This window comes from Balaenoptera physalus (assembly GCF_965194825.1).
Source record: "Balaenoptera physalus genome assembly, chromosome: 4".
Lineage (NCBI taxonomy): Eukaryota > Metazoa > Chordata > Mammalia > Artiodactyla > Balaenopteridae > Balaenoptera > Balaenoptera physalus.
This window is the reverse complement of record NC_138891.1, coordinates 102,558,210-102,573,966: the sequence shown is the minus strand read 5'-3', so window position 1 is coordinate 102,573,966 and position 15,757 is coordinate 102,558,210.

Genomic DNA, 15,757 nt, shown 5'->3' with positions numbered 1-15,757 from the left:
CTCATTATATATTCTTGCCTCCTTCATTGTAGGTTAATTGGCCATACATGCATGGATCTATTTTTGGGTTCTCTATTCTGTTCTATTGATCTATGTGTATGTTTTGTGCCAGTACTGTACTGTTTGATTAATATGGCTTTACAGTATAGTTTGAAATCAAGGAGTGTGATTCCTCCAGCTTTGTTCTTCTTTCTCAAGATTGCTTTGATTATTCAGCGTGTTTTGTGGCTCCATACAAATCTTAGGATTATTTGTTCTAGTACTGTGAAAGATGTCTTTGGTATTTTGATTGGGATTGCATTGAATCTGTAGATTACTTTGGGTAGTATGGACATTTTAACAATATTAATTCTTCCAAGCAATGAGCACAGTGCGTCTTTCCATTGCAGTTTTGTTTTCTTCAAATTTCTTTCATAAATGTCTTATAGTTTTCAAAGTATAGGTCTTTTACCTCCTTGGTTAAATTTATTTCTAGGCATTCTATTATTTTTGATAGTTATAAATGTTTTCTTAATTTCTATTTCTGAAAGTTTGTCATTAATGTGTGGAAGTGCAACAGATTTCTGTATGTTAATTTGTATCCTGAAAGTTTACTGAATTGATTACAGGTTTTTGGTGGAGAGTTTAGGATTTTCTATATACAGTATCATGTCATCTGCAAATAGTGACAGTTTTACTTCTTCCTTTCAATTTGGATGCCTTTTTTCTTGCCTAATGGCTCTAGCTATCATTTCCAATACTATGCTGAATAAAAGTGGCAATAGTGAGCATCCTTGTCTTGTTCCTCATTTTCAAGAAAAGGCTTTCAGCTTTTCAATGTTGGGTATAATATTAGCTGTGGGCTTGTCATATATGACCTTTATGATATGAAGGTACATTCCCTCTATAACTCATAAATGATTTTTATCATAAATATTGAATTTTGTCAAACGATTTTTTTTACATCTCTTGAGATGAGCATAAGATTTTTATCCTTTCTTTTGTTATTGCAGTGTATTACATTGATTGATTTATGGATGTTGAACCATCCTTGCATCTCTGAAATAAATCCTTCTTTATTATGGTGTACCAGCCTTTTAATGAATTGTTGAATTTGGTTGCTAATATTTTGTTGAGAATTTTTGCATTAAGTTCATCATGTATATTGGCCTGTAACTTTCTTTTTGTGTAGTTTCTTTGTCTGTATTGGTTTCAGGGTAAAGCTAGCCTTTAATATGAGTTTGGATGTGTTCTCTTAACTTTTTGAAATAGTTTGAGAAGTATAGTTATTAAATCTTCTCTAAATGTTTGGTAGAAGTCACCAGTGAATCACTCTGGTCCTGGACCTTTGTTTGTTGTGAGATTTGTGGTTACTGATTCAATCTTGTTACTAGTAATCATTTTATTCAGATTTTCCATTTCTCCATAATTCAGTCTTAGAAATTTGTGTGTTTCTAGATATTTTTCCATTTCTTCTAGATTGTCCAATTTGTTGGCTTATAATTATTCATAGAAGTCTCTTATGATCCCTATTGTTTTTAATTAGGATCATAGTGTCCTTTGATTTTTAAAAATAGTAATTGAGCATAGTAAATATCCACTGTTTAAAAACAGTAATAATTAAAAGTAGCAACTGTCTATTGTTTAAAAACAGTCACAGTAGTATTAGCAAAATAGTGTAAATACAGTTTTGCTAGCTCCACAATGAATACAAACAAGTATGGTGCCAAAAATCAGGTAGTCTGGATTGCACTTGGAACAATAAAAAAAAAAAAAATAGAATATATCTGATTTTCATATGAACACATGAATTCAACAACTAGAACAGGGTGGTATTTTTTATTTAATAAAAACCTGCACCCATTTCTCATACAAAGGAACATATACTTTATTGAAGGAGAATGGCACATCCTTAATGTATGCAGATAATTAGTAAAGGGAAAGTACTTTCTAAACTGAAACATGTATTATATGGAAAGTCCATTTTATTTTGACATTTAAAACTCTTCTTCCCATCTCCCTGTAACAGAATATGCAATGTATTAAAAAATAGTAACTTGTATTTTTCCCTTCAAGGGCAGAAAAAAATGTTTCCAAAGGAATTACTATCGCTAAATAACCTCAAAATTTTAAGGGAAAAAGTACATTCTGAAACAATATCTAATATATGAGCCTTATTTGGTTCAGAATTAAAACATGTGTTTGTATGCCCATGTGGAAATAAAACTTATTTGAGAGTATATTTTCCATAAATTAATTATGGTTATTTTTCAAATGTGGTACTGCTGATACTCTCTTATATTCTCTGATTTTTAGTAGTAATTTTACATACATGTAATGTAAAATATATTTTATACGAGTGTTACATTCATAAAATATTTTATAATATATAAGTTGTATATATAAAATATATATAATGAATATACAGTTGAACCATGAAAATTACAGGTTTGGACTGTGTGGGTCCACTTATACACAGATTTTTTTCAATAAATGAAATATTTATGAATATGAAGAATATTTTATTATTAAAACAAGACATAGGGGCTACCCTGGTGGCGCAGTGGTTGAGAATCTGCCTGCTAATGCAGGGGACATGGGTTCGAGCCTTGGTCTGGGAAGATCCCACATGCCACAGAACAACTGGGCCCGTGAGCCACAATTACTGAGCCTGCGCGTCTGGAGCCTGTGCTCCACAACAGGAGAGGCCGCGATAGTGAAAGGCCCATGCACCGCGATGAAGAGTGGCCCCCGCTTGCCACAACTAGAGAAAGCCCTCGCACAGAAACGAAGACCCAACACAGCCAAAAATAAATAAATAAATTAAAAAAAAAAAAAGAGGAAAAAAAAACAAGACATATTCAGGGTTTTCATTTTTTTCCCCATTAGTGTCATGGGCATTATTGGCTTTACTTACAGAAGTGGGGACATCCAAAATCCTTGAATACAAAATTTAAAATATTACAAAGAATTTCAAATTTTAAAATGATTGGATTCTTATAGATGAAACATGAATTAAAACTGCTTTTAAAAGTTATATTGTTATTTAGATATAGATTTTATATATACTTGCTCACAGCTGTTGAAAAATTACAAATCTAAAATATTGGCTGGCTTTATTTACCCAATATTTTGGAACTTTCTGAAGCTATATTTTGAAATTCAAACCTTTTTCCAGACTCCTTTTAATCTTTTTCACCAATTCGTTCCTTAATTTCCTCTTCAGAACAGTTTTCTTCCTGCATTATTTATAATTCTCCCCACACTGTCTAGCTAGTATCAATAGCTCAAAAATGATTTTTATAGATCATGACAACTATGTATGCTAACTAACTCTACTCAAAGTCTAACAACACTCTCTCCTCTATTCTTAGCCTCCCTATCACATGAAATTTTAAATCAAGGATGTTTGATAATTATGACATATGACACTTTGTATTGAAAAAGATATTTCTATTTACTAAAAGAAAAATGGCATAAGGTGTTTAGTAAGAGACATTATAAGTACATGCTAATTGTTACTATTATTTACAAACATTTTTTCTTCAAAAGAATTTTTCGAGCATACCTCAAATATTTCCTCCTAGTCTATTTAAGTGTTTCAAATTACTTCTACCTGGAGGAAAAAATGAAGACACTGGCGGGACTCTATAGAGAGGCTATAGAAAGAGAAAAAAGAATATTGCATGTAAATATTTCTACTTGTGTGTCTGTGTATATGTGCATATATAAGCTTATTATATATTCTAGGCAAATTGTTTCCACTCTTTTTGTAAAATATTTTATTTTTTATAAGAAATTTAGTAGCTAACTACTTTCACAGTTTATAATTTCAATTTTTATTTGTAGGATACTTTGCTAACTTTTAGAATCACCATACTTTTAAAACTGTGGTAGAATACGCACATTCTTTCAACACATAAACCCTTAATTTTTTAATGACTTTTGGTTCAATACAGTGTTTGAGACTAATTCTTAAACTCTTCTGAGTAATTTTTCACTCTCGGAGTTGAGCTTAAAATGGCACAAAAATTTTTCCAGAATATATTTTTATCTTCTAGAACAAAATAAACAATTGACAGGATCTTAATTCATTATGATATTTAGAATTCAATACTGAGTATATTTTGGTTTAACATGTAATAAGGAATACAAGAAGAGTTGCATACAAGTCCCACTATCACCCTTAGCAAAAAGTAAACCTATATTAAGATTTATAGATTAAAAATGGTTTGTCTTAAACTGTATGATTAATTAAAGTTAAATTTGTACTTTGTGATGTAATCGAATTAGATATATGCTTTAATTTCTAATAGTTCTATATTTGTTTAATGAGAGAACCTTCAGATGACTAGATTTGGGATCAAACAGATTACTGAGAATATAACCTGAATTTGAAAGGACTTGGAAGATGCAAACTAATAGAGGGCCCAAACCTCAGAAGAAGGAACACGCATCTTGCTTATTCGGATATTGTGACACAACACAAAACTGTAAGCTTACTTAGTAAAAACAAGAAAAGAATCCCCAGTGTCAGTCCAAGTGCAGCTAGATCTTTGGCCAAGCGGATACATTAAGCAAGATTTCAATGGCACCCAGTCAGATTTGTGCTGAGGAAGAATGTCCAGGTTCTGAGAATCTTTGAACTTTTGTACCTAGCTTAGAAGTTTAGAGTCCTGAGCACTGATGGCATTTCTTCTTTTATCATTGCCTCTCACACCCAGCATTCCTTGACCTTTGCATTCAGTAGAGTTTATATCATTGAACCTTGCAGGAAAAAAATAACTACTCTTTCGGAAGATAAATTAACTCTGTGGAAGCTAGCCTAAAAGTAACAGAATAATTTGCATATTTCATGAGAAATTTTGTTTTTTTCTGATACACATTTGTAGCTCATGCCAACTATGTACATTTATCTAGCAAAATAGCCATTTACTAGTTTTTTTTTTAACTTGCATTACCTCCCTCATACCACTTATTTCAGGTTTGACTTAATTTACCAGTACTATGCCTGAAAGGCCACCCAAGGAAACATTTACTCTGAGTGTTGTGTGGCATATGTTGTCTATACTCCTAAGAAATTTACCTGCCGATTGTCAATGCACAAAACATTAAAAAGCATCACACAGAGACTGCTAAGGGTGAAGTCATACCCTGTCTGTGTATGAGAATAATGAGAGGAGAGTTACTGAATCCAGTTTTCATGGCAGGTAATATAAGTAATCCTTTCAAAATCTGTGTGCAAAATTAAGTGAGTTTTCTGAATAATAATGAAGGAAAAATAGGGTTTATTATAGAAAAAATTGTGTAATCCTGTGTCTATATACTTATACATATGGATAAGAATATGTAAGGGTATATATCTGTATGAATGTATGCATATAGATACATAGATATATGTCAATATATGTTGGTATTTATCATCTGACATTGACATTATAAAACTAAGATTTTAATCATTAAATATATTTTTGTTTCTCACTTTAAAAACCCTCATATATATGCTAAGAAAATGACAAAATTACTGAGTGAAATTAAATGTAACATTCTAAACTCTTAATGACCAATAAAGTAATTTCTAAAGGGTTCAACTAAATTTACATAAAATATTTTTTTCTCTTTGCTTTTCCCCTGCCTGTTTCCCTGCATCCCCTTTGTCCATATTTCTTACATTTTCTCTTTGTCCTCATCAATTCTCTCTCTCTTCTTCACCCTCCTCCGTTGCTAACTTTTTCTTCCCCACCTTCTCCCTCCTTGCCGACCATCATCATCATCATCATTATTGTCACCTTCAAAATATTTTACTTTCAAGACATCACATAATTGAATAACATGTTATGCCACTCAGGGGTGATTTCACAATATTAATTATTTCTTATTTCTTGTGGTCATTGATTTTAATGCCATAACAGAAGTCCTCATGGGCTTCTGGTGTATATTTCTAGTTATGGTCCCAGGAGTAGAGGAGGTAAATTTATAGTTAGTATTGATTTAAGATATATCTCTATTGGTTGTAATTTCCTCCAGGAGAGGTATTTTAACATTCTTTTCTTATTCCTTGTTCAGTTGATTATCATATTAATAGAAAATAATTATTTAAACACCTTGTGGAACATTTACTAGTAAAAAATTATGACTGTGATTGATAAAAATTTCAAAAGAAATATATTTTATAAAATGCAGATATTTTATGTTTTTTGATCCCCCCAAAATCTCTGCATATACTCTATATTGATAGTCTACCTCATAATAGGTTAAAGTAAAAACAATAAAAAAACCACTTTCATTCCAAAATAAAATCAAGCAATCACACAAAACTCAACTTATTGTTGGGACTTCCCTGGTGGTCCAGTGGTTAGGACTCTGTGCTTCCACTGCATGGGGTGCAAGTTTGATCCCTGGTCGGGGAACTAAGATCCCTCACGTGGCGTGGCATGGCCAAAAAAACAAAAAACAAAAAACAAAAAACCTCAACCTTATTGCTTTCTTGGTACTGTCTTCTCATTTTATGAATATCAGTGTCTACAATTTGGCTAGAGAAACTGTATTGATTCTGTAACCTAAGTATCAGGTAAACCATGTTAATTTTTTTCAAGTAGCAAATAATATGAATATGTACTTGCTTGACCAGTTTCTACCAGAGGCTTTTAGTCATCTTATTTTTTTTCTTTTAAAGCACATTTTACTACTATTCAACAAAAAAAATGAGTTAACAAATATTTAATAAGTGCCTGCCATATACAATGTACTCTGTCCCCTGTCCTTCAATAAAGCCAATATCCAAAGTGTATCTCAGTACATATTTTTCTATAGAGACATATTGGAAATAGAAAAAATATTTAAAACAAAACCAAAAAATAACACAGAAAATACTTACTTTCTCTCCCTTAGGAGTTTAATATTCAAGCTCTTCACCTTCATTTTATATCTCATAAACAGAGTTGGCTTCAGATAGTCTCTGGTGGTGTATAAATATTTGCCTTTCCCACCCCACCTGCCTATGCATTGTATAGAGTTAACCCTATGCAACAAGAGATAATTTAGGTTGATATAAAGAAAAAAGATATAAGGCATTATGAGAGCCTTGACAGTCCAGAGGCACTTCTGCCAATACAATTCCAGTTTATTTTAAACCTTATCTAATTCTAATTGGAATTTTCTTATTTTTAACTGGGAGGCTCATGAATAGCACCAAAGAATGTCTTCTTTTACTTAGGTTAGGTTATATCAGTGGAGATCCAAGGATGAACATTTGTGTGTAAGTGATTTATAAAGAAGCCTTCTGGTTAAAATCAGAAAGAGAGTAAGAAAATTGGGACAAGGCTAAATAACAGGCAAAGTCCTTTGTAAGGAAACTCTAGCTCCATCCTGCAGGGGATCTCTGGAGCTAGCATAAGTATATACCAATTCAGAGTGTCTCTGACAAGAGAGAAGAGATGGAGCATTTGAATTATTATCCCACACATCAGTCAACCCCTGGGTTACAAAAGGTGAGGGGATGCTGGCTTTTCCTGGTAGAACATGTAAAACATGATCTGGCAGCCTTAAGGGCAAGAACTTTGATAAGAAATTTCAGTCCTAGCTAGTAGGAGTGGAAGTATGCCAGTGGCTAATGTACATTGAAATGGTAAAGGAATCGGAAGAGATATGCTTGGACCAGAGTGAGCTTCAATTTTTGCAAAAGAGGCAGTGAAATCTCAAGTTCTGAATTGTATGAACTTTGTTTTAGCTGAAAAACAAAAGTCAATTATAAAAAATTAAACTAGAAAAAATTTACCCTTTTAAGTGTACAGTTTTATGAATTTTGCCAATTGTATATAGTCATTAGCCCATTAATCAATATACAGAACATTTCCAACCAACTGAAGTGTATCCTTGGGCTCTTTGGGAGTCCATACCTCCTCTGGCCACCATCTCCCACCACTGGGAACCACTGGTCTGCCATAGTTTTTCCTTTTCTATAATTTCATATAAATGATATCATAATGTTTACTTTTCTGTGTTTGAATTTTTACACATAGCAGGCTTTTGAAATTCATCCATGTTTTTTGATGTATGTTGTTTCTTTTTATTACCGAGTAGTATTCTGTGATATTGGGATATCACAATTTGCTTACTTATTAATGAGTTGATGATGACTATATCATTGTGTATTTCAATCACAAATCTCTGAGAGTTCCAATTGCTCCACTTCCTTGCCAAAACTGGGTTATTGTCAAGCATTTTGATTTTTAGCAAATCGAATAATTATGTAGTATTATCTCATTATAATAGTATTAATTTGCATTTTCTGGGTGACTAACATTGAGCACATTTTCATACGGCTGTTGGCATTCATCAAACTTCTTTTGTGAATTGTCTATTCAAAATTGCCCATTTTGGGGGAGGAAATATTGTTTTTATTTTTCCCATAGAAATATTCAATTGTTTCAGCATCATTTATTAAAAAGACTGTCTTTTCTTCATTGAACTAACTTAGCACTTTGTAGAGAATAAATCCACCCTATAAGTTTGTGTTTTTCACTCTCTATCCTCTTTTACTCATCTATGTATCTATCATTACCGCTATGCACACTGTCTATGGGGAATATTTCATTTTAAAATGTATTCTGCTGTTTTTGAATGTTTGGTTGGAAAGTTGTTCAGATATTCCACGTTTACTGAACTTTTTCTTCTTTTTCTAACAATTATTGATAAATGAAATGTTGGAATCTCCAATAATAACATTAGCTTTGTCTATTTCCAGTTTAGATTTGTCAGTTTTTACTTATTTATCTTAAAGCTCTATTGTTAGGTTTCTTTAGGATTGTTATGTCTTCTTGATAATTTTATCATTTCCTAAGAAATATATCTCTCAGTCTGTTGTAATTGTCCATGGTATTACCAAGTCTCTTTTGTCTGATAATAATATAATCAATAATAATATAATCCCAGTAACCTTCTACTGCTATTTGCTTGCTTATGATTTCTTATCCTTTTGCTTTATGATTGTCTGATTTTATATTTAAGCTTCAGCATTATAAGTAGCAGGTAAATTACCCTTACTTTTGAATACAAATGGAAAATTTCTGCATTTTATTGAAGTACATGGGTCATTTAAGTTTAAAATAATTATCGATATCATTATATTGTACTTTATACCATTTTTTTTTACTTGTCTCATTTGTTTGTTTTTTTCCATTTCTGCTTCCTTTCGAGTTAGTTAAATTTCTTTATCTTTTTAAATTGAAGTGTGGTTGATTTACAATATTATATTAGTTTCTGATGTACAACACAGAGGTTTGATTTTTCTTTTTTATTATACTCCATTTAAGGTTATTAGAAAATAATGGCTATATGTCCCTGTGCTGTACAACATATCCTGTTGCTTATTTATTTTATACATAATAGTTTGTATTTCTTAATCCCCTACCTTTCCCCCATTCCCTCCCACCCCTGGTAACACCACTAGTTTGTTCTCTTTATCTGTGAGTCTGTTTCTGTTTTGTTATATTCATTTGTTTATTTTTTAGCTTCCACATATAAGTGACAACATACAGTATTTGTCTTTGACATATTTCACTAAGCATAATACACTCTAGGTCCATCCATGTGGTGGCAAATGGCAGAATTTCATTCAAAAATTTTCATTTTTTATGGCTAAGTATTATTCTGTTGTAAATATAAACCACTTCTTCTAAATCCACTTCATCTGTTGATGGACATTTAGGTTGCTTCCATATCTTGGGTATTGTAATCATGCTGCCATGAATATTGAGGTCCATGTATCTTTTCAAATTAGTGGGGTTTTTTTCCCTCTGGACATATATCTAGCAACTGGAATTGCTGGATCATATGACAATTCTATTTTTAGTTTTCTGAGGAAGCTCCATACTGTTATCTATAGCGGCTGCACTAATTAACCTTCCCAACGGCAGAGTACTAAGGTTCCCTTTTCTCCACATCCTCGCCAACATTTGTTATTTGTAGACTGTTTGATAATAGCCATTCAGACAAGTGTGAGGCGATATCTCATTGTGGTTCTGATTTGCTTTGCTCTGAGGATTAGCGATGTTGAGCATCTTTTCATGTGCCTTTTAGGATATCTTCTTGGGAAAAAAATGACTATTCAGGTCTTCTGTTCATTTTTTTAATCGGGTTGTGTTTTTATGCTTATTGAGTTGTATGAGCTGTTCATGTATTTTGGATATTAATCCCTTATCAGTCATATCATTTGCAAATATTGTCTCTTGTTTAGTACATTGTCTTTTCATTTTGTGGATGGTTCCTTTCCTATGAAAAAAACTTTTAAGTTTAATTAGAACTCATTTGTTTATTTTTGCTTTTTTTGCCTTAGGAAATAGATACAAGAAATATTGTCATGATTCACATCAAAGAATGTTCTATGTTTTCTTCTAGAAATTTTATGGATTCCAGGCTTACATTTAGGTCTTTAGTCCATGTTGTGTTTAATTTTGTATGCCATGTGAGAAAATTTTCTAATTTCATTTTGTTACATGTAGCTCTCCAGTTTTCCCAGCATCACCTGTTGAAGTGACTGTCTTCTCCATTGTATATACTTATATTCTTTGTTGTAGATTAATTGACCATAGGTGTGTAGTTTTATTTTGGGCTTTCTATTCTATTCCATTGATCTATATGTCTGTTTTTGTGCCAGGATAATGCCGTAGATTGTAGTATAGTCTGAAGTCAGGGAATGTGGAAACTCCAGCTTTGTTCTCTTTTCTCAAGATTGCTTTGGCATTTGGGTCTTTTGTGGTTCCATATACATTTTAGGATTATTTGTTGTAGTTCTGTGAAAAAAGTCCATGGATATTTTTATAGGGATTGCATTGAATCTGTAGATTGCTTTGGGTAATATGGATACTTTAACAATATTAATTCTACCAATCTTAGAACATGGGATATATTTCCATTTCTTTGTATCCTCTTCTGTTTCCTTCATCAATATTTTATACTTTTCAGATTACAGGTCTTTCACCTACTTGTTTGTTTATTCCTAGTTATTTTATTCTTTTTGATGCAATTTTAAACGGGATTTTTTGTTGTTGTTGTTCTCTCTTTCTGATAGTTCATTATTAGTGTAGAGAAAAGCAACAGATTTCTGTATCCTGCAAGTTTACTAATTCATTTTTTAGTTGTAATAGTTTTTGGTGGTGACTTTAGAGTCATATATATATATATATGTGCATATATATATATTTATTATCATGTCATCTGCAAATAGTGACAGCTTGACTTCTCTTCCAATTTAGATGCCTTTTTTTGGTCTGATTTCTGTGTCTAGGACTTCCAATACTATATTGAATAGAAGTGGTGCAAGCGGGCATCATTGTCTTGTCCCTGATTTTAGAGGAAAGCCTTTCAGCTTTTCACTACTGAGTATTATATGTTGGCTGTAGGCTTGTCATAAATGGTCTTTATTATGTTGAGATATGTTCCCCCATACCAATTTTGATGAGATTTCTTATGAATGGATGTTGAATTTTGTCAAATGCTTTTTCTATGTCTATTGAGATTATCATGGGATTTTTATCCTATCTTTTGTTAATATGGTGTATCACATTGATTCATTTGCTGATATTAAACCATCCTTTCATCCCTGGAATAATTCCCACTTGATCATGGTGTATAATCCTTTTTATATCTTATCGAATTCTGTTTGCTAATATTTTGTTGAGGATTTTTGCATCTGTATTCATCAGATTTATTGGCCTGTTATTTGCTTTTTTTGCAGTGTCTTTGCCTGGTTTTGGTATCAGAGTAACGGTGGCCTTGTAGAATGGGTTTGGGAGTACTCCTTCCTCTTCAATTTTTTGGAGTAGTTTGAGAAGAATAGGTATTATTTCTTCTTTATATGTTTAGTAAAATTCCTTGTGAAGCCATCCAGTCCTAAATTTTTGTTTGCTGAGAGTTCTTCTATTACAAATTCAATTTCACTCTTAGTTATCAGTCTGCACAGATTGTTTATTTTCTCCTGATTCAATCTTGGAAGACAGTGTGTTTCTAGAAATTTGTCTATTTTTCCCAGGCTGTCCAATTGTGGGCATATAACTGTTCATAGTATTTTCTTATGATTTTTTTTGTATCTCTTTGATATTGGTTATTTCTTCCTTTTGATTTCTTATTTGGGTCTGCTCTCTTTCCTTTTAGAGGAGCCTGGCTAAATGTTTATCAATTGTATTTATCTTTTCCAAAATTAGCTCTTGGTTTCAATGATCTTTTCTATTCCTTTTCTGATCTCTATTTATTTCCTCTCTGATCTTTATTATTTCCTTCCTTCTGCTGACTGTGAGTTTAGTTTGTTTTTCTTTTTTTGATTCCTTTAGATGAGAGGTTAGGTTGCTTATTTGAGATTTTTCTTATTTCTTGTGCTATGCTTCTATCACTATAAACTTTATTATTACAATTGCTTTTGCTACATCCATAGATTTTGGAAAGTTGTGTTTCTATTTTCATTTATCTTTAGGTATTTTCTGATTTCCTCTTTGATTTATTCATTGACCAACTGATTTTTTAGTAGCATGTTGTTTAGTCTCTATGTGTTTGTGTATTTCCCATTTTTCTTCCTGTAATTGATTTGTAGTTCCATACTGTTGTAGTAGAGAAAAAATACTTGATATAATTTGCAGCCTCTTAAATTTGTTGAGACTTGTTTTGTAGCCTAGCGTGTGATCTACCCTGGAGAATGTTCCATGCGCACTTGAGTAGAATGTGTATTCTGCTGTATTTGGATAGAATGTCCTGTGGATATGTTTTAAGTCCAACTGTACTATTGTCATTTAAGACTACTGTTTCCTTATTGATTTTTTCTGTCTGGATGATCTGTCCATTGTCTTAAGTGGGATGTTAGAATCCCCTATTGTGTTACTGTCAATTTCTTCCTTTATGTCTGCTAATATTTGCTTTATATATTTAGGTGCTCCTGTATTAGGTGCATATGTTAATGAATGTTATATGGCCTTCTTGTATTGATTCTTTTATCATTATATAATGTCCTTCTTTGTCATTTGTTATAGGTTTAGTTTTTTAAAGTCTATTTTTCTGATATGAGTATTGCTACCCTTGCTTTCTTGTCATTTCCATTTGCATGAAATATATTCTTCCATTTCCTCACTTTCAGTCTGTGTGTTTTTAGCCTTGAAGTGAGCCTCTTTTAAGCAGAATATAGATGGCTCTTGTTTTATGCAGTCAGCTACCATATGTTTTTAATCTGACCATTTATTCTATTGACACTTAAAGTGATTATGGATAGGTATGTAATTATCACCATTTTTACTTGTTTTCTGGTAGTTTTTGTAGTTATTCTTTACCTTCTTCTTTTAGTTTCTTCCCTTGGGATTTGATCATTTTCTTCAGTGGTATGCTTGTATTCCTTTCTGTCTAGTTTCTGTGTATCTTATAGGGTTTTGATTTATGGTTACTTTGGGATTCATATATGTTGACCTATCTACTTGTTTTAAATTGGTAGTCATTTAAGTTCAAACACATTCTAAAAGATCTACTTTTTTACTCCTCTCAATTCCATTTTGTGTCTTTGATGTCATATTTTACATTTTCATGTTTATCCCTTTACTGATTATTGTAGTTATAGTAGATCTTACAAGATTTTTTCTTTCAATCTTTGTACTAGCTTATTAAGTGGTTGATCCTCAGACTTTACTATATATTTGCCTTTGCTAGTGGGATTTTATCTTTCCTATAGATACTTACTTTTTGTAATGTCCTTTTCTTTTCCACTTAGAGAAGACCTCTTAACATTTCTTTTAGGGTAGGGTTAGTATCAATGAACTCTTAGTTTTTGCTTGTTTGAGAAATACTTTATCTCTCCTTCAGTTCTAAATGATAACCTTGCTGGGTTGCAGATTTTTCCCTTTCAGCATTCTAAATATATCATGCCATTCCCTTCTGGCTTGCTAAGTGTCTGCAGAAAAATCAGCTGATAGCTTTATGAGGGTTCTCTTTTTCATATCTGTTTTTCTCTTGCTGCCTTTAGAATTCTCTCTTTAACTTTTGCAATTTTACTTATGATATGTCTTGGTGTTGGTCTTTTTGGGTTCATCTTATTCTGGACCCTCTGTGTATCCTGTACCTGAATATCTGTTTCCTTCTTCAGGTTAGGGAAAGTTTTCAGCCATAACTTTATCAAATATATTTGTTACCCTTTTCTCTCTCTCTTCTCCTTTTGGAACCCCTATAATGTGAATGTTGGTACACTTGCTGTTGTCTTAGATGTCCTTACACTTGTCTCATTATTTTTCTTCTTCTGTTCTGACTGGGTGATTTCCATTATTCTATCTTCCAGGTCACTTTACTGTTCTTTATCACTTAGTCTGTTTATAATTCCTCCTAGTGTGTTTTTTATTTCTGTAATTACATTCTTCAGTTCTGAGTAGTTCTTTTTTTATATTTTCTACTTCCTTGTTAAAATTTTCACTGTGTTCATTTATTCTTTTCCCTAATTCAGTGAGCATTATTTTTAAACTAATGCATTGAACTCTCTAGCTGGTAAATTATTTATTTCTGTTGTATTAGTTGTTGTTATTTTTTTCCCCAGGGGTTTACTTTTGTTCTTCATTTCAAATAAATTCTTCTGTTTCTCATCCACTTAGCTGTCTCTGTCTCTATGAAATTAGGTGAAACAGTTAGCTACCCCAGTCTTGAAGAAATGTCCTCATGTGGGAGCATCCCTATATAGTCAGTCTGTCCCCATTGGCTTTAGTGGGAGATGTGGATCTGTTATGAGCACAAGTCATGTCTTGCTCCTGGGTATTCTTGCAGCTGTCACCTTGTTAAGAGGTGGGGCTAGAGATGGAGGGGTGTGAGCCACCATTTCTCTTCTGCTCAGTGGCTAACACTACCACATTGGTGGTGGGAAGAAGCCCTGAGGGTCAGATCCAAACTGGCTTTCTTCCCTCTAAGTGTGTGCTCTCACCTTTCCCAGAACCAGCTCCCTTGCCCTAGGGAGTAGCAGTGCCACAGCAAGATGGGATGGGTGGACACTCAGCCTGGGCCTGGCTGCAGGTTGTGGTGGCCCTGGACCTAGCCCAGATTGCTTCTGATGCACTATCTCCATAAGCACTTGTAATGACTGCCCCTGCTTCACTCAGATACCACTCCAGGTCTAAGCTGCCTTTTTCCCTCACAACTGAGCTCTCCCTTTAGCTGATGCTACCCTCGCCCTAGTGCAGAGCTGCACCACAGAGCCTGCACAGCTGTTGCAGGCACCTCGCATGGGCCTGGGCGTGGGCTGTGGTGGCCCTGGCTGCATTTAGAGTCTGGGAAATCTTCTGAATGCACTGCCTCTGTAAGTGCCAGTAATGGCTGTCTCCATCCTGCTCAGACACTGTTCTGGGTCTGGGCCAGTTCCATCCCTCCCAACTGAGCTCTCCCCCTGGTCGCAGAAGCCCTTGCCCCAGTCTGGAACTGTGTTGTGAAGCAAGTCGGGCAGTTGCAGGCACTCAGCTAAGGCTGGGGTGTACGCCAGGGTGGTTGCAGGACATTGGTCATCATCCCATGCATTTTTAAGCTGCCTTCTCTGCCCTATTTCAGGAGTAAGCAAATGTGTGTACCCTTCTCATGGGCAGAGTCCAGGCTTTGCACACTCCTCCTGTTAATTCCACCAGCCCTCCAAACAGCCAAGGGGACTCGTATTCCCAGTGTCAGACCCCAGGCTGGGATACTCATTATGCAGCTCTAACCACTCCCCAGATCCTCTAATGGGTAGAGGATCTCCACCTGTGTAATCCCCTCCCATTCTGAGTCCCCTCCTAGGGGC